This window comes from Aquarana catesbeiana, linkage group LG01 (genome assembly GCF_042186555.1).
Source record: "Aquarana catesbeiana isolate 2022-GZ linkage group LG01, ASM4218655v1, whole genome shotgun sequence".
In the NCBI taxonomy this organism is placed as follows: Eukaryota; Metazoa; Chordata; class Amphibia; order Anura; family Ranidae; genus Aquarana; species Aquarana catesbeiana.
Window position 1 is genome coordinate 508633426 of NC_133324.1, and position 26397 is coordinate 508659822.

Below are 26397 nucleotides of genomic sequence, written 5' to 3' on the forward strand. Positions count from 1 at the left end.
ACGCTAATACTCAACTAGTGACCAGGATTGTCAGTACAGGAGGGACAATAATAGCAGGTGTCACGCCTATATCCGTGCTTGCTGCAGAAACTACATCTTTTTTGGGGGAGAAAATGCCTCTCATGCAGCTGACTGCATTTGGTTGGGGATGTGAATGGGGGAAGTACGGGTGCTGCAGAAGTGGTGGGTTCCCAATTAGGATTGGCGAATGCAGCAGGAAGGGCATTATGGGCATGACGGGCCTGTGTTTGTCTTCTTCTTGGTGGCAGAGGGACACTACTTGTGCTTGCCACCAGGACTCGCCACGTCACCAAGTGTTACTGCAGTGCTGGTTTGACTACGACTGGGGTGTACTAGGCCGCTGGTGCTTGCCAGTTCACCAAAACGCTACCAAAAAAACTGTTAGCAATCGCAGGGGTCAGGCCTGACTCTGCGAACGCTGCAGTTATGTGTTTAGTGTTTTGTAAGTGGCAGTGATTGATTGATACTGCACTTGGGTGGGCTGGGCTGGGCGGAGGAGCAAAACGCAGACGCAACCAGCGTCACCCGTAACACTTATACAGTAGTCACTGGTGAAAGGGTTAACTAGGGGGCAATCAAGGGGTTAAAACCTTTATTAGGTAGTATATGGGGTCCCTGACGCTATAAAACGCTGACTGCGAACCTATATATTTACCTCCCTAACTAGCGTCACCAGTGACACTAATACAGCGATCTGAAAAACGATCACTTAGTGACACTGGCAACGGGGGGTGATCAAGGGGTTAAAACTTTATTAGGGGGGGTTAGGGGGGTACCCTAGACCTAAAGGGGGCTACCACTAACTGCCCTAACTGTCACAAACTGACACCAATGCAGTAATCAGAAAACAAACACTGCTATTGGTGTCACTGTGACGGGGGGGGGGGGGGGTGAGCGGGGGTGAAAAGTGTGCCTAGTGTGTTTTATTATAAGTGTAGTGTTTGTACACTTACTCAGATGTCTTCTCTCCTCGGGGCCGGAACGGAAAATACCGACCCGAGGAGAGATGACATCACTTCCTCTGCCGCTGTTTACATTACAGCAGCAGAGGAAGATTCTCATTTGTTGGGAGCGATTGCGAGGGGGTGGCCACAAATGAGTGGTCTCCCCCCCCAGCCTGGATCACTCCCCTAATGAAGCCGACCGACACGGGCACCAGGTACGTGATTCTGCCTGCCCGTGCCATTCTGATGCAGTATATTTGCGTTAGGCGGTCGGCAAGTGGTTAACTGCAGACTTTCAGCTTTAATTTGAGGGTATTTACATCCAAATCAGGTGAATGGTGTAGGAATTACAACAGTTTGTATATGTGCCTCCAACTTTTTAAGGGACCAAAAGTAATGGGACAATTGGCTGCTCAGCTGTTCCATGGCCAGGTGTGTGTTATTCCCTCATTATCCCATTTACAAGGAGCAGATAAAAGGTCCAGAGTTCATTTCAAGTGTGCTTTTTGCATTTGGAATCTGTTGCTGTTAACTCTCAATATGAGATCCAAATAGCTGTCACTATCAGTGAAGCAAGCCATCATTAGGCTGAAAAAACAAAACAAACCCATCAGAGAGATAGCAAAAACATTAGGTGTGGCCAAATCAACTGTTTGGAACATCCTTACCTGAAGTCCTGTAATATGCAAGCATGCCCCTGTGGTTCCGGCAGGTGTAATGTAAAGAACGCACCGGTGAGCTCAGCAACACCAAAAGACCCGGAAGACCACAGAAAACAACTGTGCTGGATGGCTGAAGAATTTTTTCCCTGGTGAAGAAAACACCCTTTACAACAGTTGGCCAGATCAAGAACACTCTCCAGGAGGTAGGTGTATGTGTGTCAAAGTCAACAATCAAGAGAAGACTTCACCAGAGTGAATACAGAGGGTTCACCGCAAGATGTTGGTGAGCCTCAAAAACAGGAAGGCCAGATTAGAGTTTGCCAAACAACATCTAAAAAAGCCTTCACGGTTCTGGAACAACATCCAATGGACAGATGAGACCAAGATCAACTTGTACCAGAGTGATGGGAAGAGAAGAGTATGGAGAAGGAAAGAAACTGCTCATGAACCAAAGCATACCACCTCATCAGTGAAGTATGGTGGTGGTAGTGTCATGGCGTGGGCATGTATGGCTGTCAATGGAACTGGTTGTCTTGTATTCATTGATGATGTGACTGCTGACAAAAGCAGCAGGATGAATTCTGAAGTGTTTCGGGCAATATTATCTGCCATAGGTGTGCGCAGCCTATTGCATTAGGGTGTGCACCCCAAAGCTCAAACACACATGCCTTTCTCTGCAGCCTCAACTGCACTGGACAGTAAATGAATGGGATAGTGCTCTGTGCTGAGCTACTTCCTGTTCATTCACAAACTGAAGCATAATAACACAGTTTATTATGCTTCAGTTATGAATGAACACAGTGAGTGAGTGTGCTCACTGTGTTCATTTAGAAAAGGAAGGGGTCGGTAACTAATGCATTTCCTAGTCTCTTCCCCCACTCTCCATTCTGGGAATGCAACACGGGGTGAAGCCCAGGCAATAGAGGGAATCGGCACCCCTCGCAGTGATTAGGGTGTGCCCAGGCACACCTGGCACACCCCCTGCGCACGCCTATTATATCTGCTCATATTCAGCAAAATGCTTGAGAACTCATTGGACGGCGCTTCACAGTGCAGATAGACAATGACCCGAAGCATACTGCGAAAGCAACCAAAGAGTTTTTTAAGGGAAAGAAGTGGAATGTTATGCAATGGCCAAGTCAATCACCTGACCTTAATCCGATTGAGCGTGCATTTCACTTGCTGAAGACAAAACTGAAGGGAAAATGCCCCAAGAACAAACAGGAACTGAAGACAGTTGCAGTAGAGGCCTGGCAGAGCATCACCAGGGATGAAACTCAGCGTCTGGTGATGTCTATGCATTCCAGACTTCAGACTGTAAGTGACTGCAAAGGATTTGCAACCAAGTATTAAAAAGTGAAAGTTTGATGGATGAATGTTAATCTGTCCCATTACTTTTGGTCCCTTAAAAAGTGGAAGGCACATATACAAACTGTTGTAATTCCTACACTGTTCACCTGATTTGGATGTAAATACGCTCAAATTAAAGCTGAAAGTTTGCAGTTAAAGCACATCTTGTTTGTTTCATTTCAAATCCATTGTGGTGGTGTATAGAGCCAAAAAGAATAGAATTGTGTCGATGTCCCAATATTTATGGACCTGACTGTATATTTTGGTTCTGCATTCACACGCGCTCGCTTTGGACCATTTGGGTGGCCATACACATTCCCTCCCCCAAAAGAGCTCCCGCTCCTATCGCGCCGCTGTGCGCTTCGATGTCCATGATATCCATGATGTTATCATCCTAGGTTTTTCCCTTTATCTCCTTACCCTGTTTCCTACATGCTTAGCCGCTGCTGTGTCTGGGGTGAATGTTTCCCCTCTAGCCACTAGAGGGAGTCCATCTTGCCCTCCCGTGGCTTGAGCACTGGGACCCAGGGGCGTTTTGGAGGACAATGGAAATGACGCGAAGGCCGAATGCGAGGTTCGGTTCTTTCATCCGCACCCGACCGTGTTGTATGCTGGTCAGATGGGGGGTATTTAAGACCGCTTGATTCGGTCATTACACCTGCCGGAACCACAGGGGCATGCTTGCACATTGCAGGACTTCAGGTACTAGCCTCTGAAATAGGGATTTTTTATATATTGCACGCTAATGATACAGTATCTATTTTTTCATTGCTATCCCTTGCTGCCTTAATAAGTGACATGGGGATTAACCTGTTTCAGTATGAAGCATCTGTTTTAAATATTTTGATGTTGGTTTATTTTACCAGCATATACAAATCAAGTTTTGTTCTATCTGACCGTTTAGCTCCATATATGAGTATCCTGCTCTGGAAATTCGGTGTCCCTGGGAGTTTCACATTCCTGCAAATCATATTTTGTAAATGTTTTTTTTTGGGGGGGGATGTTTGTCCTATTTTTTCTTTATCTACTATATATTTGGTTTCCAATATTTTTTACTATCCATTTACTTGGTCCTTAAATGCCTCCTGTGGTCACCTGCAGTCCTTGGCTTGCTGTGGCATTTGTAGAATCCCCGAATTCCTATTGATTGCAGTTTTATAAATCTATTTTAAATATTGGGATGAGTAGGGACATTTTTGAGCTGAATATGCACCTGTATATTTATTTATCTAACTACCTGTATACTTTGATTTTGTTGGTTTTTTTTTTTTTGGTTTGTTAAAATGCCATATATTGATACTAGTGTAGCACTACTCCCGAAGGAGCCCCTAATGAATGTTTGATTCCGCACCCTGCCTCTCAACCCCAAGAACGGTCTCAACCCCTCTGTGGCACACCTGCTTGGGAATATTAGTGTGGAACCCAGCAATTGAAATAAACACATTAATGATAAACCATAAAGTATATTTACCATAGCCTTGGATCCCGTCACTTCACCAGCTGTGGTAGTAAATAGAGACTCACACAGAATATCAATTAACCACTCAGAAAGTTTACTAAAGTGAATATTAAACACAATGAACAATGTGATCAATCAGAAACAATAAATGACAGTAGATAACAGTCAGTGTATATGTGAGACGGTGGGTTCAATAATCACAGTAGGGAGTATATGCAGATAGGCATACAATGGGACAGGCGACCAATATGCTCCAAAACCTATATTAAACACCTTCCCACTAAAGCCCCAATACACACACACACACCAAACCATCATAGTATAATGTTACTTACATTCAACAGTACAATGCAATATTTAGCCTGTGCTCAAGGCCCCCCCCAGGTTGTAATTCGGTGTCCCAACTACAAAATAGAACAGTGATGCTTTGCAGAAAATGATAAGAGTTCCTTGTCTTCTGATATCTTCAGCTAGCCTTTAGTTTAAACTGCAGTATTTGTAATCCAACAGGGAAACAGATAGAAAGCAAACTGTAGAATAAATGATACGTTGATAACTGTTTTACTGAAGAAATAGAGCACTTGTAACACTTCCTCCTTATCTGTGAGTGTAATACAGTACTGAATTTACAGCACAGGGAATAACAGACCCTAGAGTTCAGCTGTATGCGGCCTGTGAATAGGCAGGATCACTTTTGTGGGACTACAAGTCTCACCAGCAGACTGTAAATAACTCACTCAGAAAACAGTGCACTTTACTGAATTGGGCAGGTGCCCTCTCACACTGTAATAGACCCAGAGGCTGTGAGGCTCCGTCCACACTCCCCTCTTGCTGTCTCAGTCTGATGAAAGATGGCGCTGCCACGCTGTACCGATCCTACAAATGGCTGGGATGCAGGAAACTTCAAGATGTCCTGGCACTACACACCGATCCGCTTGCTAAGCTGGCCGGGCTGTACTCTGAAATCCCTCAGAGGCTGGCAATCCCGCTCTGCGCCGTGTAAGCCGCAGTCTTTTTTTTTTTTTTTTTTTCAAAAGATTTTATTGAAATTTCACAGGATAACAGGTGAAGTTTGACATACATCTCAATGAATCGAATAGCGGATGGTCAATGGGCACATATAGGTAATTACAATAGGTACAAGAACAGATAAAAGAAAGCAAGTAAGGGCATGAAGCCCGACAGATTAACAAAGTAAATATCATCACATAAAACTAGGGGTGTTAGCTCATAGAAATCGGATGTATTATGCGGACAGGGACCATGCCGTCATATGAACAACCTCGTTTCCGTTCACCCCTGACAGGACCTTCGCTGTGAACGAAAAGGGGATACAGGACAAGGCATAGGTTGTGTTTAAATGTGACGGTATGACGACTTAAGGTTAGAGTTTAGGGGCTAGGATCATCCGAAGTGTAATAAGAACCGAGGGTGAGTCGGTCATGTGGGGGAAACCTATATGTGACGGAAACTGAGGGGTGGCGTGTGCGATAGGTAATGATACGACAAGCTCTGGGGTTCATGGATATGTCAGATCAATGTCGCTCTAGAGGGGAAAGACGAGACAATGGGGGATAGGGGGGCGAGTGTGTTTTGAGGGGGGACACTAGGGAACAGGCCGCGGAGAGTCCTCAGGGAGTATGAAGAGATGGAGGGGGCAAGGTCGGGTGTGTTTGGGAATGTCTGTAATGAGTCCAACATGCCCAGGTGGCCTGGAATTTGGTGGGTGTGTTGTTGGCTTGGGAAATGAGTTGCTCCATATCTATCCTGTCTACCCTGCGGATCCAGTCCTGTACCGTGGGGGGGTCGGGGTTTCTCCACCGTGCAGGGATACATAAGTTGGCTGCGTTGATCAGGTGTATAGTTAGGGATTTTTTGTACGAAATGGGGGACCCTTGGGTGTGGTGTAATAAAAAGCGGGCGGGAGAGAAGTCCGGGGTGTATGTAGTGATTTGGGAGATTAGCCGATGGATTTCCGACCAAAATGGTTGTATACGGGTGCATTCCCACCAGATGTGGAGCAGGGTACCACGAGTGTCATTGCACCTCCAGCAGGTCGGAGGGACTGAGGGGTGGAAGTGATGTACTTTGTCGGGGGTCCGATACCATTTCCAGAAAAGTTTGTATCTATTTTCCTGCGTCGTGACGTTAATGGAGCCCTTGTGCATGAGGGTGAATATGTGATCCCAATCCGTGGGGGTGAGGTCTAAGGACAGGTGTTTTCCCAATGTTGTACAATTTTGTCCTCCTTGACTTTATGACCTGAAAACAGGAGGGAATAGTTTAAGGAAATTAGGTGACCTTGAGGTTCTGTGGAGGTGCAGAGAGATTCGATCGGTGTGAGATCCCTGTGCCAGAGAGAAGATTGTTTGGACAATTGAAGGAAATGTCTCAATTGTAAATATTTGTAAAAGGGTATGTCGTGGTTAGGCATTGTAGCCGAGAGAGTAGGGAAAGGGAGGAGAGTCCCATTTTGAAAGAAGTTCTGCGCTCTGGCTTGCGAGGTGTGAGTCTCTAGGGTTGGGTCTTTTAAGGTGAGTCCCAGGGGAAAGTCTGGGTTATTGTCCAGCTGAGTCATGGGGCCTGGTGAGGGTGAGATGGCAAGCAATTTGCATGCTCTTTTGAAAAGTGAGAGTGTGGTACCAACGAGAGGGTGGGAAGCGAATTCCTTGGGTACATTTGTGTGGTTTATCCAAGGCGCATTAGCGATGGGGAGGCTTGCAAAAGAAGCTTCCAAGGCGATCCAGTCTTTTGATGGGCGGTGTATATGCCAATCCACCAGTCTGGTCAGGTGGCAGGCCCAATGGTATTTTTGGAGATCTGGGAGAGCCAGTCCCCCCAATTGTTTGGGAAGAACTAACCTGTCCCAGCTAAGACGTGGATGTTTGGAGGCCCATACAAAAGTCCGACAAAGAAGTTTATAGGAGGCAAAGAAGGAAACCAGTAGTGTGATCGGGATAGCTTGGAGGAGGTAGAGGAGTCTGGGTAGAATATTCATTTTTCTGTAGGTCACCTTGGATGGATCGGATCAGTGGAAGAAAATTTTTGGCGTAAAGGTCCCTTAAGTGGGTTGTAATTTTGATCCCAAGGTATGATATTTCAAATTTCTCCCAGACAAACGGAAAATTACTACGACAAAGGTTTACCGTCTCAGTTGGTAAAGTAATATTGAGGGCTTTGGATTTCTCAAAATTTATTTGAAGATTGGATAAGGTTTTGAAAAGAGCAAAGTCCGCTAGAAGGTTAGGGATGGTCGTTATAAGGTCTGTCAGAAAGAGTAAGATGTAGTCGGCGTAAGCCGCTAGTTTATACTGCTTTTGTTGGATGTCAACTCCTCTGATAGCAGGATTATTTCTCAGTTTACGGAGCAAGGGTTCCATTGTCATAATGAAAATTAGGGGTGATAAGGGGCACCCTTGACGGGTCCCATTGGATACAGAGAAGGCGTCCGACAAGCCTCCATTAATCCGTAGCCTAGTGGTCGGGGATGCATATAGAGATAGAATCATTTGTAGCATGCGTAGTGGGAAGCCTGCCGCTTGCAAAGTGGCTTCAATGTAGTCCCAGGCGACACGGTCGAATGCCTTCTCTGCATCCAGGGAGAGAAAGAACCCATGTGTAGCTGTTTTGGTAAGCCAGTGGTGAATGTTGAGGGACTTTGTGGTGTTGTCTCTGGCCTCACGGCCAGGGACAAAACCGACCTGGTCAAGAGAGACCAGGGATGGAATGAAAGGGAGGATACGATTGGCCGGAACTTTAGCGTATAGTTTTAAATCCACGTTAAGAAGCGATATGGGGCGATAGTTGGGGACTAATGTGGGGTCTTTGCCCTGTTTGGGAATAAGTGTAATATGGGCTTCCAGTAAGTCTTTGTGAGCGACCGAGGTTGTTGTAAGGTTATTAAGTGCTTTGGCTAAATATGGTAGAAGGATGCTCGGGAATGATTTGTAGTAGGCTGTCGTGAGGCCATCCGGCCCGGGGCTTTTGTCTGCCTTCATTTGGTTCAAGGCAACGAGGATTTTGTCCGGTGATATTGGAAGATCTAGTGTATGTGAATCCTCCGGGGAGAGCGGAGTGGGGCCGAATTGTGCTAAAAAGTCAGCAAGTGTTTTCCTACGGTCAACCGATGCGTCTGTTTGGGTAGTCGGGAGGTTATACAGCTTGGTAAAATATTGAACGAATTGCGCTGAGATGCCTTCATTGGTGACCACTGCCTCTCCATTGGGATTGATGAGCTTGTGGATGGTATGAGAAGCTTTTTTGTTTTGAAGAGCCCTCGCCAGAAGTTTACCGGCTTTGTTGCCGAATTCGTAGTATAGTTTTTGTGATAGTGCGTACTTGCGTTTAACCGCTGTGGTCAGTGCTTCTAAGAGTTCCTCCCTAGCTTGGGAGAGTTCTGCCAATGAGGAGATGGCGAGGGAAGCCTTGTGTGTCTGTTCTAGTGTGCGAATGCGAGCCGTTAACTCCGCCATGCGGGCGTTTTTGAGTTTGTTTCGGTGTGCAGCTATGGACATTAGTTCTCCGCGAATGACACATTTGTGTGCCGCCCATGCGGCCGTGGATGCTATGTCTTGTGTCGAATTATCCTGAAAAAAGTTGGAGAGGCAAGTGGTCAGTCTTTGAACGTTCATCTCATCAGTCAATAAAGAACTGTCTAGTCGCCAGATGCGTGTCTTCATGTTGGGCGAGTTCAATCGTAAGGTCATGGAGATGGGGTTGTGGTCCGAGAGTATGGCCGGGTCTATGGTTGCTTTGGTGAGGTGTGAGAGATCTGTCTGAGAAAGAAAGAAGTGATCAAGTCTGGAATACTTATTGTGTGGTGTGGAAAAGAAAGTAAAATCTTTTTCTTTGGGATGTAATGTGCGCCATGTATCATAGAGAAGTAAGTTGTGGAACTGTTGCTTGATCAACCTTAGGGCCCTGTAGGATAAGGAAGAGGTCCCATTTGAAGTGTCAATAGAGGGGGTTAAGGGGACGTTAAAATCACCGCCCACAATAAGGGTTCCTGATTGGAAGCTGGAAAGTTGCTGGAGGGTGTTACGAAAAAAGGTGACTTGGCCTGTATCAGGGGCATAAATATTGGCAATAGTGATATTCAGTTGGTTTAAGGTGCCTTTGATGAAGAGAAAACGGCCTAGCGGGTCTGTTTGTACGTCAGATACTTGGAGTGGGCAGTTTTTAGAATGGAGTATTCTAACACCTTTTGATTTAGCCTCCGAATTGGAGGAATGAAAGGCTGTGGAGAAGTAGTGATTTTTCAGTTTGGGGATAGAATCCGACCAGAAGTGGGTCTCCTGTATGAGTGTGACATGTGTTTTGGCTTGTTGTAGAGAGTGGAGGAGCTTGGACCGCTTTTCGGGTACATTAAGTCCCCGTATGTTGATAGAGTATAGTTTGAGTGCGTGCAGCTGCTTCTGAGTTGTGTCCATAGGAAGGCTAGTGTCCTGCGGGCCAGCCATTGGACGAGAGGGGTAAGGGTGAGAAGGAGGTAGGGGAGGGAGGGGGGTATAGTCCGGAAGGCTGTAGAGGGATGTGGTTCAGGTGCGTATGTACCCAGAGAAGATCCGAAGAGGTGTGGAACGATGTGTCCAACAACCTTGGGGGTCAGTAATTGGTGTGGGACGGAGCACGGGCAGTGAGAAAGTCCCAGCAAGGGGGACTACACCACTATCCGATTCCGTGTGGGGGTTGACCAAAACCCTGGCAGTGAGGGACTAAATAGGGATGGCGTTCAACGAACGGGGTATGAGCTCCCACCACAGGATGGTTTGTAGTGTCAAAGTAGGAGGTATTACCTAAGAATCACCCGAAAGGAACTCGTAACTGTCCCTACGGGTGTTTACATTAACAGGGCACTTTGCCGGTATCAATGTAATGTGTGTAAGTGACCATGGCTGTAGTTAGTGTGTAGGCCCATGAAGGGGAAACCCATGTACCGACCACCCTCCATAGCCTATGAGAGAGGGCACCATACCAACTTTGCCCCATCCCCCAGGTCAACCGCAGTCCCCGGGGAAGGTGGGGAGAGGTTGGCGGTGTCGGCAGGAGGTATAAACCTGCGGCACTTATAGCGCATAGCAGGGAATGCTGCCAGGCCTAGGAGAGGTAAACATTATCTTAATAGTACAATTCTAACTGATGTAACTACTTAGCTAAAATCTAGCAATCAGCAAGGTACAGTGAACAAGTAAGAAACACAACTTGCAAAGGTCTGCTATGGCGCCAATAGCATACTTAAAAACAAAAAACCCCCCCAAAAACTAGAAATTATACTTAGGGCCGCGCCTTGAGAACCGTAATGATGAGAGGACATTACCGGTACAGTCCAGATGAGAGTCCGTGAGCGACTTGGAGAAGGGGTCCGTAGGCGTCCGCTGAGGTGTGACAGACGATCAGTTCATCCTGATCGGGGCGTCTTGAGCTGGTGGTAGATCAGAGTGTGGAACAGGAACTTCTGGATTTGCTTAAGGAAAGTTGTGTTGCCGCGATGAGAAAGGTATCGCTTGTCCCTTAGGTCGGAGGCTCGCAGCAGAAGTTTGCTAGCAGAATGATCTGTGGGCGTCCGCTGTGTGGAGCGCGGCCCAAGAGACTTAGTAAGTGTCACGGGGTGGAGTCAGCAGTCGCTTAGCCTTGTGGTAGATGTAGTGTCTGGCCGGGTGCAGCGCAGTGCAGTGTCCGTGGGCTATAGCCAGAGAGTCTCATGCCGCTGAAGAAGATGTGGGTGGGATAGTAAGGACTGCAGCCAGGCATGTGAATAGTAGGACATGGCAGAGTGTAAGAGTGCCCAATAGAAGTCTTGGGGATGTCCCCAACATGAAAAGCTGGCTCAGTAGACAAAACACAGTCCCTAGGCATCCCACATCTTTAGCGCTGGAGGGAAATCAAAAATTGGAACCTTGAACAAAATAAAGTCAGCAAAAGCACAAAACGGTGTTAAACAAAATGAAACTGGAATATAAGGAAGATTCCTTTCGCCCAGATTTTAGCGGTCTCTGCGTGCTCTCCTGGACCGTGGGGAGGTAGCGAGGCTTGCGTCTCCAGGACCGGTCCGGTATCTGGTCTGGGTCCTGAGGGTAGAGGGTGAGCGTCTCCTACGGTGTCTGGAGTTTTGAGCGTCCATAGGTTCTTCTCTCCACCGCTCATGATCCGCTGGTGTAATGCGGAAAGCGGCATACCAATTAGGCACCGGTACAGGAGCGATTCCAAGCATGGCGCAGAAGTGAGGCAGATCCTCCGGTACCTTAAGGGGGGCTGTGCAGCCATTATTGGAAGCCGAAAGACAAAATGGGAATTTCCATTTGTAGATGATATTTTTCTCCCTGAGGACATCCAGAAGGGCCTCAGGTCTCTTCTGTGTTGTAGGGTAATTCCTGATAGGTCTTGGTATATTTGGACGTGGGCTCCTGCATGAAGAATCTGCTGACTGCCCCTGGCCTGCTTTAAGATTTCCTCTTTTAAATTTATAATCCACAATGCAGCAGATTATGTCCCGTGGGGGATCATTCTCCCTTCCTTTAGGGCGCGGTGTATTCTCTCCATTGCGATAGGTGTTTGCGGGGGTCAGTGAAGGAGGCCATTGAAGAGGTTCACTACTGCCTGGGAGATCTGCTCCCCCTAAATGGATTCCGGAAGGCCTCTGACCCGGAGATTGTGCCTCCGACCCCTGTTGTCAAGGTCTTCTAGGTGTCGCTGAATGTCTCGCATCCGCAGCGTGTGGGAGTCAAGACAGTCGGTGACTGAGTGAATGGCAGTGTCATGGCGTTCAGTCACTGTCTCCACCATCTGTACACGCTCATTTAAGGCGCGAAAATCCAACCGAAGCTCAGAGATGGCGGCGGATAAAGTATCCTTAATATCATCTGCTATTGAGCGTAAATCTTGTATATTGATCGGCGGATGGTGACTGAGTACAATCCCGTCTCCCCCTCCACTGGAGCGGGTGTGCAGAGCATCTGGTGGGTTCGGGCTGTTCAGCGGCAGCAGTTGTGCTCTGGAGTGTGCTGGGCCGTGGTGAGCAGGCACCATGTTGCCTCTGCCGGCCCTGAACATCTCCGGGATTAAGTGGGAGTTAAACACAAGAGTTTAAAACAGGAGGTTATAACAGGGGTCATAGTACCTGTGTAGTGTGAGTATCTGAGTGTTGTCTGAATAGTGTGTGTGGATCGTTAGTACTGTGTATTGTGTACCTGTGTATTGTCGTGTACCTGTGTATTGTCTTGTTGTGTACCTGTGTATTGTCTTGAGTATTAGTGCCAGGAAGCTAGCTGTTAGGTAATTTGGACAGGGTAAATCCCCAATCCTCACTAAATTTAATAGGTACGATGCCCGGCGGGTGTGGAGAGGCGGCTCTTTGTACATCTTGCCGCATGTATGCGTTCCTTGATCATCCAATCGAGGGCGAATACTGCTGTGCAAAATGTAAGCACATTGTTTCCCTGGAAGCCCAGGTTCTGAATCTGGGGAAGCAACTGTCAGCACTGAGAAGTCCCTCCATACTAAAGGTGAGCCAGGAACGTACATGGCAGGTGCCGGCAGGGGCCAGCACAGAGGCGGGTGGGGACAAAGAGGTGCAGGCACTAGCAAAGAGTAGATGGGTGACAGTCAGGAGGGGTAGAGGGGGAAGTGCCAGAGAGGCCGTTCCAGGACTGGAGCATCCCAATAAGTACGCTCCATTGAGTGACATTTGTGAAACCAGTCAGGGACCAGCACTGCTGGAGATGAGGGACTCTCCTAGCTGCCAGGGGAAGAACTCCTCCAGTGAGAGTGGGGGGGCAGCAAAGGGAAAGGAAAGACAGATTCTGGTGGTAGGGGACTCAATTCTTAGAAGGACAGAGAGGGCAATCTGTTACCAAGACCTGAAGCGCCGAACAGTATGTTGTCTACCGGGCGCTCGGGTTCGGCACATCACGGATCTTGTGGACAGATTACTGGGAGGGGCTGGGGAAGACCCGGCTGTCATGGTGCACGTTGGCACCAATGACAAAGTCAGAGGCAGATGGAGTGTCCTAAAGAACGATTTTAGGGACTTAGGAGCTAAATTGAGGAAAAGGACCTCCAAGGTAGTGTTCTCAGGAATACTACCGGTACATCGAGCCACACCAGAAAGGCAGAGGGAGATTAGGGAAGTAAACAAGTGGCTGAAGAGCTGGTGTAGTAAGGAGGGGTTTGGGTTCCTGGAGGACTGGGCCGACTTCTCAGTCGGTAACCGGTACTATAGAAGGGACGGACTGCACCTAAATGAGGAGGGTGCAGATCTGCTGGGAATGAAGATGGCCAAAAAGTTAGAGGGGTTTTTAAACTAGGCGATGGGGGGGAGGGTCCAGAGACAGTGATAGCCAGCGCGGAAGATATTCCAGAGGGTAGTATTGGGGGCATTAGTGGTAGGTTAACCAAAGCACAAAAACACAAGGTGAGTATAGTAGCAAGTCCTAGTTGCAATCTTGAAACACCCAATACGAGGACAATATGCGACCAGTCTAAACTATGTGGCATGTTCACCAATGCCAGGAGCATGGCGGACAAGATGGGTGAACTAGAGATACTGTTGTACAAGGAGGATTTGGATTTTGTGGGAATTTCAGAGACCTGGTTCAACAGCTCTCATGATTGGCTGGCAAACATTCAAGGGTATACCCTATACCGCAAGGATAGAGAAGGTAAAAAAGGGGGAGGGGTATGCCTATATATCAAGAATAATGTACAAGTGAGTGTGAGAGATGACATCACTGAGGGGGCTAGGGAGGAGGTGGAATCTTTATGGGTAGAGCTCCAAAGGGATGAAGCTAAGGGGAAAATAATACTGGGAGTATGCTATAGGCCCCCAAACCTGAGGGAGGAAGTGGAGACGGATCTCCTATCACAAATTGGATTAGCAGCAAGGATGGGAAGTGTTATCATAATGGGGGATTTTAATTATCCAGACATAGACTGGGCGGAGGGAACCGCGCATTCATTTAAGGCTCGCCAGTTCCTTAGTGTCTTGCAGGACAATTTTATGGGTCAGATGGTAGACGCACCAACTAGAAATAAAACATTACTAGATCTACTGATTACCAACAATACAGACCTGATAACAGATGTGGTAATACGGGGCAATTTAGGTAACAGCGATCACAGGTCAATTAGTTTCAGTATAAATCACACAAATAGGAAACATGAAGGGAACACAAAGACACTGAATTTCAAAAGAGCCAACTTCCCTAAACTACAAACCTTGCTAAAAGGCATAAATTGGGATAAAATATTAGGAACAAAGAATACGGAGGAGAGATGGGTTTGCTTTAAGAGCATATTAAATAAGGGCATTAGCCAATGTATCCCATTGGGTAATAAATTTAAAAGAGCGAACAAACATCCTGGATGGCTTAACTCCAATGTAAAAATGCATATAAAAGCAAAGGAGAAGGCCTTCAAAAAATACAAGGTTGAGGGATCATCCTCAGCATTCAGAATTTATAAAGAATGCAATAAGAAATGTAAGGGTGCAATTAGGATGGCTAAGATAGAACATGAAAGACACATAGCGGAGGAGAGCAAAAGAAACCCCAAGAAATTCTTTAAGTATGTAAACAGTAAAAAAGGGAGGACAGACCATATTGGCCCCATAAAGAATGAGGAAGGACATCTGGTTACAAAGGATGGGGAGATGGCAAAGGTATTGAATTTATTCTTCTCCTCAGTCTTCACAAGTGAATCGGGGGGCTTCAGTAACCAAAACTGCATTGTTTATCCTCATGACACATCACAGGAAGCACCTACATGGTTAACAGAGGACGGAATTAAAATTAGACTTGAGAAACTTAACATTAATAAATCACCGGGACCAGATGGCTTGCATCCGAGGGTACTTAGGGAACTCAGTCAGGTGATTGCCAGACCGTTGTTCCTAATATTTACAGACAGTCTATTGACTGGAATGGTACCAGCTGATTGGAGAAAAGCCAATGTAGCACCAATATTTAAAAAGGGCCCAAAAAACATCCCTGGGAATTACAGACCAGTTAGCCTAACATCAATAGTATGTAAACTCTTGGAGGGGATGATAAGGGACTATATACAAGATTTTAGTAATAAGAATGATTTCATTAGCAGTAATCAGCATGAATTCATGAAGAATCGTTCTTGCCAAACCAATCTATTAACCTTCTATGAGGAGGTGAGTTGCCATCTAGATAAAGGAAGGCCCGTAGACGTGGTGTATCTGGATTTTGCAAAAGCATTTGACACAGTTCCCCATAAACGTTTACTGTACAAAATAAGGTGCGTTGGCATGGACCATAGGGTGAGTACATGGATTGAAAACTGGCTACAAGGGCGTGTTCAGAGGGTGGTGATAAATGGGGAGTACTCAGAATGGTCAGGGGTGGGTAGTGGGGTTCCCCAGGGTTCTGTGCTGGGACCAATCCTATTTAATTTGTTCATAAATGACCTGGAGGATGGGATAAAGAGTTCAATCTCTGTATTTGCAGACGATACTAAGCTAAGCAGGGCAATAACTTCTCTGCAGGATGTGGAAATCTTGCAAAAAGACCTGAACAAATTAATGGGGTGGGCGACTACATGGCAAATGAGGTTCAATGTAGAAAAATGTAAAATAATGCATTTGGGTGGCAAAAATATGAATGCAATCTATACACTGGGGGGAGAACCTCTGGGGGAATCTAGGATGGAAAAGGACCTGGGGGTCCTAGTGGATGATAGGCTCAGCAATGGCATGCAATGCCAAGCTGCTGCTAATAAAGCAAACAGAATATTGGCATGCATTAAAAGGGGGATCAACTGCAGAGATAAAACGATAATTCTCCCGCTCTACAAGACTCTGGTCCGGCCGCACCTGGAGTATGCTGTCCAGTTCTGGGCACCAGTCCTCAGGAGGGACGTACTGGAAATGGAGCGAGTACAAAGAAGGGCAACAAAGCTAATAAAGGGTCTGGAGGATCTTAGTTATGAGGAAAGGTTGCAAGCACTGAACTTATTCTCTCTGGAGAAGAGACGCTTGAGAGGGGATATGATTTCAATTTACAAATACTGTACTGGTGACCCCACAATAGGGATAAAACTTTTTCGCAGAAGAGAGTTTAATAAGACTCGTGGCCACTCATTACAATTAGAAGAAAAGAGGTTTAACCTTAAACTACGTAGAGGGTTCTTTACTGTAAGAGCGGTAAGGATGTGGAATTCCCTTCCACAGGTGGTGGTCTCAGCGGGGAGCATTGATAGCTTCAAGAAACTATTAGATAATCACCTGAATGACCGCAATATACAGGGATATGTAATGTAATACTGACACATAATCACACACATAGGTTGGACTTGATGGACTTGTGTCTTTTTTCAACCTCACCTACTATGTAACTATGTATGTAACTATGTAACTATGTGGCTTCGTGACCCGGTTAGGTTAGGCAGAGGAGGATCGGGAAGCAGTGCCCATTGTCCGAAGGTGAAGTGGTGTGAAAATACCTCCAAGCTTCGGTAAGAATCTCCTGTGGCAGACGGAGCTCCGAGCTCAGACGTCCGTCTCCATGCCAGGTCAGGCCACGCCCCGTAGGCCGCAGTCTTTTGATCACACATAGACCTCCCTGCTGGTTGTTGAATGGCGTCCGGAGAGGCCACGCTTGTTATTTTATCTATTTACCCAGCAGGCTGTTCTGTGACTTGGCATTGTGGGTCTGTGACTTGGTATTGTGGGTTCAGTAGTTCCCATGAAAGAACAAAGGGGGTTGGGACCAGAGCAGTCCCAGGACTGCAATCAATGGGAGAATCACAATGGAATAGATCAATGAAAAATACAACTTTATTGATATATGCACAAAACTATATAAAAATATTAATCTCACTGATGTGGCACCTAGGCTGTTTGAGTGAGATGGGTTCCTTCACAAAAAAAGGGGTAGGGATAGCCGTCGAATCTCTGTATACATAAATCCCACATGAGTGGGGCATCTTGGCGGTCCACCATTTCCTTGATCAGAAATTCCCCCATATGGGCGCGCAGAATGAATTTATTTTGGAATTACTGGAAATGGCTCTAAAGAAAAATTCCTTCCAATTTGCGAGCCACTACTATTGACAACTGCGCGGCACCTCCATGGGGGCCCCACGGGCACCAGCGTATGCTTGCCTTCATCTTGGATGGTGGGAGGAGGACACTGTCTACACCTCATCGATGTACCAGAGCCACATCCACCTATGGCTATGGTACATCGATGATGTGCTGATGGTTTGGACTGGCACTCGTCAGGAACTTGTAGACTTTATGGACACATTGGGCCACAACACACGCAACATACGTTTGGCGTATGTAGATGACCCCTGTGAAATCTCTTTTCTTGACCTGTCAATTAGGATAGAGGACGATAAACTGATCACCAAAACGTTTCGTAAAGAAACAGCCGCTAATACTATGCTGCGTGCTGATAGCCATCACCCACGGTCCCTTATATGAGGCATCCTGGTGGGACAGTTCCTCCGCATCTGGAGGAACTGCTCCATTGAGGACGATTACCACTGTGAATCTAAATCCTTATACCAGCGATTCCGTGAACGGGGATACTCACATTGCATACTAAGGGCCAAGAGGATTGCCAGTCAGAGAACAAGGACCAACCTGCTTGCACCCCGGGTGGGAGGAACAGACACATTGAATGATCCAGTAAGGTTCATCAGCCCGTACTGGATACAATGGCAACAGGTGGGGTCAATCCTCTCTGATCACTGGCATATCCTCACTAGATCAGACACTCTGAATAAAATTGTTGGCGATAGGCCACATATGGTGGCCAAAAGAGCCCGTAACCTGAAGGATGACTTGGTCGAATCAGAATTCAGACGACCAATCAAAAGGAATTGGCTCACCGACATGCCGAGGGTGTAAGGCATGTTCCCCTGTGGTCACTGTGCAACATGCAAATTCGTTGACCGCTCTAGAACATACCGCAACTCAGACTCAACTAGTGAATATGAAATAAAATCATTCATTAATTGTGGGACATCTAGGGTCCTCTATATCTTAGAATGCCCATGTCACAAGCTGTATGTCGGTAAAACAAAACGCCAGTTACGAATCAGATTTGCTGAGCACCTAAACAGTATCAGACTCAAGGCAGAGACCCCAATAGCACAAAACTTCCTAGAATTTCACAAAGGGAGCCCCTCAGGCCTCACTGTCAAAGGTTTCTTTGCCCTTAATCTATCCGACCGAAGGACAGAAAAATTGTGGATTTTTAGGCTCCAGACCCTTCAGCCGAGGGGTCCCAATGTTGAATTGAGTCTGAAGGTATTCCTGGAGCCTTAAATCTGGAGAGTGTCTCTCTCACCGAGGGAACGTACAATGACCCCCATCGATGTGGCCATGAACCTACTATTGGTTCACACTGTGTAGATTTCCCACTCTTTTCCATCTCCACTCCACGATGGGTACACGTCTCATATCATAGGATTCTGCTTTTAATATTTGAACTTTGTGCTCATTTACAGCTTCATTTGTGTCAGCTTCCTATTCTTCAACATGTTGGGAATCACATCCCTCTGTATATAAATAACTTTATCTAAAATTTAAATTGTTTATCACATCCCAATACACTGCTGTCATTCAGTGTTTGGGAAATCTCTTTTGAGTTAGCAAGATTTGGCCCAATGTGTCAGTCTCTGGTATTTCTTGATCTATTTGTCTTCATTGGCCAACATGAATCTTTACCTGCTTTCCTTATATGTTCAAGATAGCTGTAGTGTTAAGTTGTTACCACATGATGGCGCTATGCAATCCAAGGTGCGAATGATTTTCTGATTGGCTTGTATGCCCTATAAAAGAATGATTATTCCATAAGGACAAACGTCCAGATGAAGTGCTTGTTCAAAGCACGAAACACGTCGACGTAGCGATGCTATAGTCGCTGGCAGCCCCCCTGGCATCCCACTGACTTTATCTCTGACAGCAGCGGGACGATCCCTGCTATTTTTATACTGAAGGAACGAACGCGCTACCATGGAATCACTTAAGAGCTCCCTCCAGTGGCCAAACACAGCGACACCATTTGTGCAGTGAACCGGACACAAACTGATCCATTGCTTTCCATACAAATGAGTGGCAACACCGCTAGACACACGGAAGTCTTTATGCCTGCATGTCAGCAGCTCTTCTCTGCCTGACCAGCCGGAACCTCAGCGTGTGAGACACCCCCAGAAAGGACTCAGTGATCACAGACGAGGGAAGGGTAAGAACCCCATGTGGACAGTTACCTCCCCGCTGTTTGTGTCCCTACACACTGAGACCTGTGGTCACAGCTTGAAGCTATTAGGCTGGGCTGCAGCGGCACGGTGTTTTGAACCACCCTTGCAGGTGTTTACAGCTTGTTGCATTAGTTGAATGAACTGTGTATATTCAAGTACGCCTTATTTTCCCTTTGGAACTCTGGAGACCTACTGAATGTTTCATGCATGGATACATTGTTATTTAACCAAATCCCACACTGGCCGGACTTCCATTGTTAGCCACACACTTGATACTATTACTTCCAATTCACGGTTTCGCTGTCTACTGTGCACTCCTACAGACTCTTTCACCTTTTATTTATCAAGCCCGGGCCAGGGCATTAATGTACAAGGCTGCACAAAGTCAGTTTAGGGGGCCTGTCGATCCCCTGTTGAAAGTTGATCTGCATATGGGGGAGGGCGGGCCAGCGCGCTTGTTTTTAATGTAACAGCGTTGTTTATTATTACTCTTTTTTTCTATAGTGTGCAATACATGTTAGTGTTGGTGTTTTTTGTGAAGGAACCCATCTCACTCAAACGGCCTAGGTGCCACATTAGTGAGATTCACATTTTTATATAGTTTTGTGCATATATCAATAAAGTTGTATTTTTCATTGATCTATTCCGTTGTGATTCTCCCATTGATTGCAGTCCTGGGACTGCTCTGGTCCCAACCCCCTTTCTTTTTTCATTAGATTATTACTCTGCTACTAGGGAGATACCCCGTCATACAGACATATCAGCTGATCAATTACTATTATCATAATTTTTGACACTTTAACACAAGTGGATTCCAGTGGTTTTTATCTTTTTGTTACTACTTCAGTAGTTCCCAAACTGAGTTAACAACATGAGTCACTTCCTCATCAAACTACATATCCCAAAATGCATACCTGTTTACCTCTTAACCACTTGACGACTGCCGCATGACGATATACGTCCACAGAGCGGCACGGGCAGGCAAAAGGACATACATATACGTCCTTGCCTTCCTGCGGGTGGGGGGTCCGATCGGTGCCAGCGGCGGTCGCCTTTGGTCTGGCAGCGATCAGAGATGAGGGGGAGGCCATCCGATCGTGGCCCCCCCCTCGCGATCGCTCCCAGCCAATGAGATTCTTCCCCTGCCTCTGTGTAGTACACAGAGGCAGGGGATGTGATGTCATCTCTCCTCGGCTCGGCAGTTTCCGTTCCGGTGCCGAGGAGAGAAGACTGAAATGTGAGTGCACCAAACACACACACACAGTAGAACATGCCAGGCACATATTACACCCCCCTTTACCCCCCGATCCCCCCCCGATCACCCCTCCCCCCTCCTGTCACACTGACATCAAGCAGTTTTTTTTTTATTACTGCATGGTGTCAGTTTGTGACAGTTACTGTGTTAGGGCAGTTACTGTTAGCCCCCTTTAGGTCTAGGGTACCCCCCTAACCCCCCCTAATAAAGTTTTAACCCCTTGATCACCCCCTGTCGCCAATGTCGCTAAGCGATCATTTTTCTGATCGCTGTATTAGTGTCACTGGTGATGCTAGTTAGGGAGGTAAATATTTAGGTTCGCCGTCAGCGTTTTATAGCGATAGGGACCCCCATATACTACCTAATAAATGTTTTAACCCCTTGATTGCCCCCTAGTTAACCCTTTCACCACTGATCACCGTATAACCGTTACGGGTGACACTGGTTAGTTCGTTTATTCTTTATAGTGTCAGGGCACCTGCCGTTTATTACCGAATAATGGTTTAGCCCCCTGATCGCCCAGCGGTGATATGCGTCGCCCCAGGCAGCGTCAGATTAGCGCCAGTACCGCTAACACCCATGCACGCAGCATACGCCTCCCTTAGTGGTACAGTATCTGAATGGATCAATATCTGATCCAATCAGATCTATACTAGCGTCCCCAGCAATTTAGGGTTCCCAAAAACGCAGTGTTAGTGGGATCAGCCCAGATACCTGCTAGCACCTGCGTTTTGCCCCTCCGCCCAGCCCAGCCCACCCAAGTGCAGTATCGATCGATCACTGTCACTTACAAAACACTAAACACATAACTGCAGCGTTTGCAGAGTCAGGCCTGATCCCTGCGATCGCTAACAGTTTTTTTGGTAGCATTTTGGTGAACTGGCAAGCACCAGCCCCAGGCAGCGTCAGGTTAGCGCCAGTACCGCTAACACGCACGCACCGTACACCTCCCTTAGTGGTATAGTATCTGATCGGATCAATATCTGATCCGATCAGATCTATACTAGCGTCCCCAGCAGTTTAGGGTTAACAAAAACGCAGTGTTAGCGGAATCAGCCCAGATACCTGCTAGCACCTGCGTTTTGCCCCTCCGCCCGGCCCAGCCCAGCCCAGCCCACCCAAGTGCAGTATCGATCGATCACTGTCACTTACAAAACACTAAACACATAACTGCAGCGTCTGCAGAGTCAGGCCTGATCCCTGCGATCGCTAACAGTTTTTTTGATAGCGTTTTGGTGAACTGGCAAGCACCAGCCCCAGGCAGCGTCAGGTTAGCGCCAGTACCGCTAACACCCACGCACGCAGCATACGCCTCCCGTAGTGGTATAGTATCTGAATGGATCAATATCTGATCCCATCTATACTAGCGTCCCCAGCAGTTTAGGGTTCCCAAAAACGCAGTGTTAGCGGGATCAGCCCAGATACCTGCTAGCACCTGCGTTTTGCCCCTCCGCCCGGCCCAGCCCAGCCCACCCAAGTGCAGTATTGATCGATTACTGTCACTTACAAAACACTAAACGCATAACTGCAGCGTTCGCAGAGTCAGGCTTGATCCCTGCGATCGCTAACAGTTTTTTTGGTAGCGTTTTGGTGAACTGGCAAGCACCAGCGGCCTAGTACACCCCGGTCGTAGTCAAACCAGCACTACAGTAACACTTGGTGACGTGGCGAGTCCCATAAGTGCAGTTCAAGCTGGTGAGGTGGCAAGCACAAGTAGTGTCCCGCTGCCACCAAGAAGAAGACAAACAGGCCCGTCGTGCCCATAGTGCCCTTCCTGCTGCATTCGCCAATCCTAATTGGGAACCCACCACTTCTGCAGCGCCCGTACTTCCCCCATTCACATCCCCAACCAAATGCAGTCGGCTGCATGAGAGGCATTTTCTTTATGTCCTCCCAAGTACCCCTACCCAACAAACCCCCCCAAAAAAGATGTTGTGTCTGTAGCAAGCGCGGATATAGGCGTGACACCCGCTATTATTGTCCCTCCTGTCCTGACAATCCTGGTTTTTGCATTGGTGAATGTTTTGAACGCTACCATTCACTAGTTGAGTATTAGCGTAGGGTACAGCATTGCGCAGACTAGGCACACTTTCACAGGGTCTCCCAAGATGCCATCGCATTTTGAGAGACCCGAACCTGGAACCGGCTACAGTTATAAAAGTTAGTTACAAAAAAAGTGTAAAAAAAAAAAAATATAAAATAAAAAAAAATAGTTGTCGTTTTATTGTTCTCTCTCTCTCTATTCTCTCTCTCTATTGTTCTGCTCTTTTTTACTGTATTCTATTCTGCAATGTTTTATTGTTATTATGTTTTATCATGTTTGCTTTTCAGGTATGCAATTTTTTATACTTTACCGTTTACTGTGTTTTATTGTTAACCATTTTTTTGTCTTCAGGTACGCCATTCACGACTTTGAGTGGTTATACCAGAATGATGCCTGCAGGTTTAGGTATCATCTTGGTATCATTCTTTTCAGCCAGCGGTCGGCTTTCATGTAAAAGCAATCCTAGCGGCTAATTAGCCTCTAGACTGCTTTTACAAGCCGTGGGAGGGAATGCCCCCCCCCCCCACCATCTTCCGTGTTTTTCTCTGGCTCTCCTGTCTCAACAGGGAACCTGAGAATGCAGCCGGTGATTCAGCCAGCTGACCATAGAGCTGATCAGAGACCAGAGTGGCTCCAAACATCTCTATGGCCTAAGAAACCAGAAGCTACGAGCATTTAATGACTTAGATTTCGCCGGATGTAAACAGCGCCATTGGGAAATTGGGAAAGCATTTTATCACACCGATCTTGGTGTGGCCAGATGCTTTGAGGGCAGAGGAGAGATCTAGGGTCTAATAGACCCCAATTTTTTCAAAAAAGAGTACCTGTCACTACCTATTGCTATCATAGGGGATATTTACATTCCCTGAGATAACAATAAAAATGATTAAAAAAAAAAAAAATGAAAGGAACAGTTTAAAAATAAGATAAAAAAGCAAAAAAATAATAAAGAAAAAAAAAAAAAAAGCACCCCGGTCTGTCGTCAAAAGTAAACAGCAATTGCACCATGCATGTGAGGTATCACCGCAAAGGTCAGATCGAGGGCAGTAATTTTAGCAGTAGACCTCCTCTGTAAATCTAAAGTGGTAACCTGTAAAGGCTTTTAAAGGCTTTTAAAAATGTATTTATTTTGTTGCCACTGCACGTTTGTGCGCAATTATAAAGCATGTCATGTTTGGTATCCATGTGCTCGGCCTAAGATCATCTTTTTTATTTCATCAAACATTTGGGCAATATAGTGTGTTTTAGTGCATTACAATTTAAAAAAGTGTGTTTTTTCCCCAAAAAATGCGTTTGAAAAATCGCTGCGCAAATACTGTGTGAAAAAAAAAATGAAACACCCACCATTTTAATCTGTAGGGCATTTGCTTTAAAAAAATATATAATGTTTGGGGGTTCAAAGTAATTTTCTTGCAAAAAAAAAAATTTTTTTCATGTAAACAAAAAGTGTCAGAAAGGGCTTTGTCTTCAAGTGGTTAGAAGAGTGGGTGATGTGTGACATAAGCTTATAAATGTTGTGCATAAAATGCCAGGACAGTTCAAAACCCCCCCAAATGACACCCCAAGCTATTTGCTGAGAGTCATGTCGAGTCCATGGAATATTTTATATTGTGACACAAGTTGCAGGAAAGAGACAATTTTTTTTTTTTTTTTGCACAAAGTTGTCACTAAATGATATATTGCTCAAACATGCCATGGGAATATGTGAAATTACACCCCAAAATACATTCTGCTGCTTCTCCTGAGTACGGGGATACCACATGTGTGAGACTTTTTGGGAGCCTAGCCGCGTACGGGACCCCAAAAACCAAGTACTGCCTTCAAGCTTTCTAAGGGCGTAAATTTTTGATTTCACTCTTCACAATTCCCAGGTGGCACAAAACCCCCCCAAATGACCCCATTTTGGAAAGTAGGCACCCCAAGCTATTTGCTGAGAGGTATATTGAGTATTTTGCAGACCTCAATTTTTGTCACAAAGTTTTGAAAATTGAAAAAAGAAAAAAAAATGTTTTTGTCTTTCTTCATTTTCAAAAACAAATGAGAGCTGCAAAATACTCACCATGCCTCTCAGCAAGTAGCTTGGGGTGTCTACTTTCCAAAATGGGGTCATTTGGGGGGGGGTTTGTGCCACCTGGGCATTCCATGGCCTCCGAAACTGTGATAGGCAGTGAAGAGTGAAATCAAAAATTTACACCCTTAGAAATCCTGAAGGCGGTGATTGGTTTTCGGGGCCCCGTACGCGGCTAGGCTCCCAAAAAGTCCTACACATGTGGTATCCCCATACTCAGGAGAAGCAGCTAAATGTATTTTGGGGTGCAATTCCACATATGCCCATGGCCTGTGTGAGCAATATATCATTTAGTGACAACTTTGTGCAAAAAAAAAAAAAATGTGTCACTTTCCAGCAACTTGTGTCAAAATATAAAATATTCCATGGACTCAACATGCCTCTCAGCAAATAGCTTGGGGTGTCTACTTTCCAAAATGGGGGGTTTTGTGCCATCTGGGTATTTTATGGGCTTCAAAACTGTGATAGGTAGTGAGGAGTGAAATCAAAAATTTACACCCTTAGAAATCCTGAAGGCGGTGATTGGTTTTCGGGGCCCCGTACGCGGCTAGGCTCCCAAAAAGTCCCACACATGTGGTATCCCCGTACTCAGGAGAAGCAGCTGAATGTATTTTGGGGTGCAATTCCACATAGGCCCATGGCCTGTGTGAGCAATATATCATTTAGTGACAACTTTTTGTAAATATTTTTTTTTTGTCATTATTCAATCACTTGGGACAAAAAAAAATAAATATTCAATGGGTCCAACATGCCTCTCAGCAATTTCCTTGGGGTGTCTACTTTCCAAAATGGGGTCATTTGGGGGGGTTTTGTACTGCCCTGCCATTTTAGCACCTCAAGAAATGACATAGGCAGTCAGTCATAAACTAAAAGCTGTGTAAATTCCAGAAAATGTACCCTAGTTTGTAGACGCTATAACTTTTGCGCAAACCAATAAATATACGCTTATTGACATTTTTTTTTACCAAAGACATGTGGCCGAATACATTTTGGCCTAAACGTATGACTAAAATTGAGTTTGTTGGATTTTTTTTATAACAAACAGTAGAAAATATCATTTTTTTTTAAATTTTCGGTCTTTTTCCGTTTATAGCGCAAAAAATAAAAACGGCAGAGGTAATCAAATACCATCAAAAGAAAGTTCTATTTGTGGGAAGAAAAGGACGCAAATTTCGTTTGGGTACAGCATTGCATGACCGCGCAATTAGCAGTTAAAGCGACGCAGTGCCAAATTGGAAAAAGTCCTCTGGTCCTTAGGCAGCATAATGGTCCGGGGCTGAAGTGGTTAAATGAAGAAAAGTTCCTGATAAAGTTTCAGCGGCCACAAGAGGGAGCCAAACCCTTACTTAAGAAACAATACATT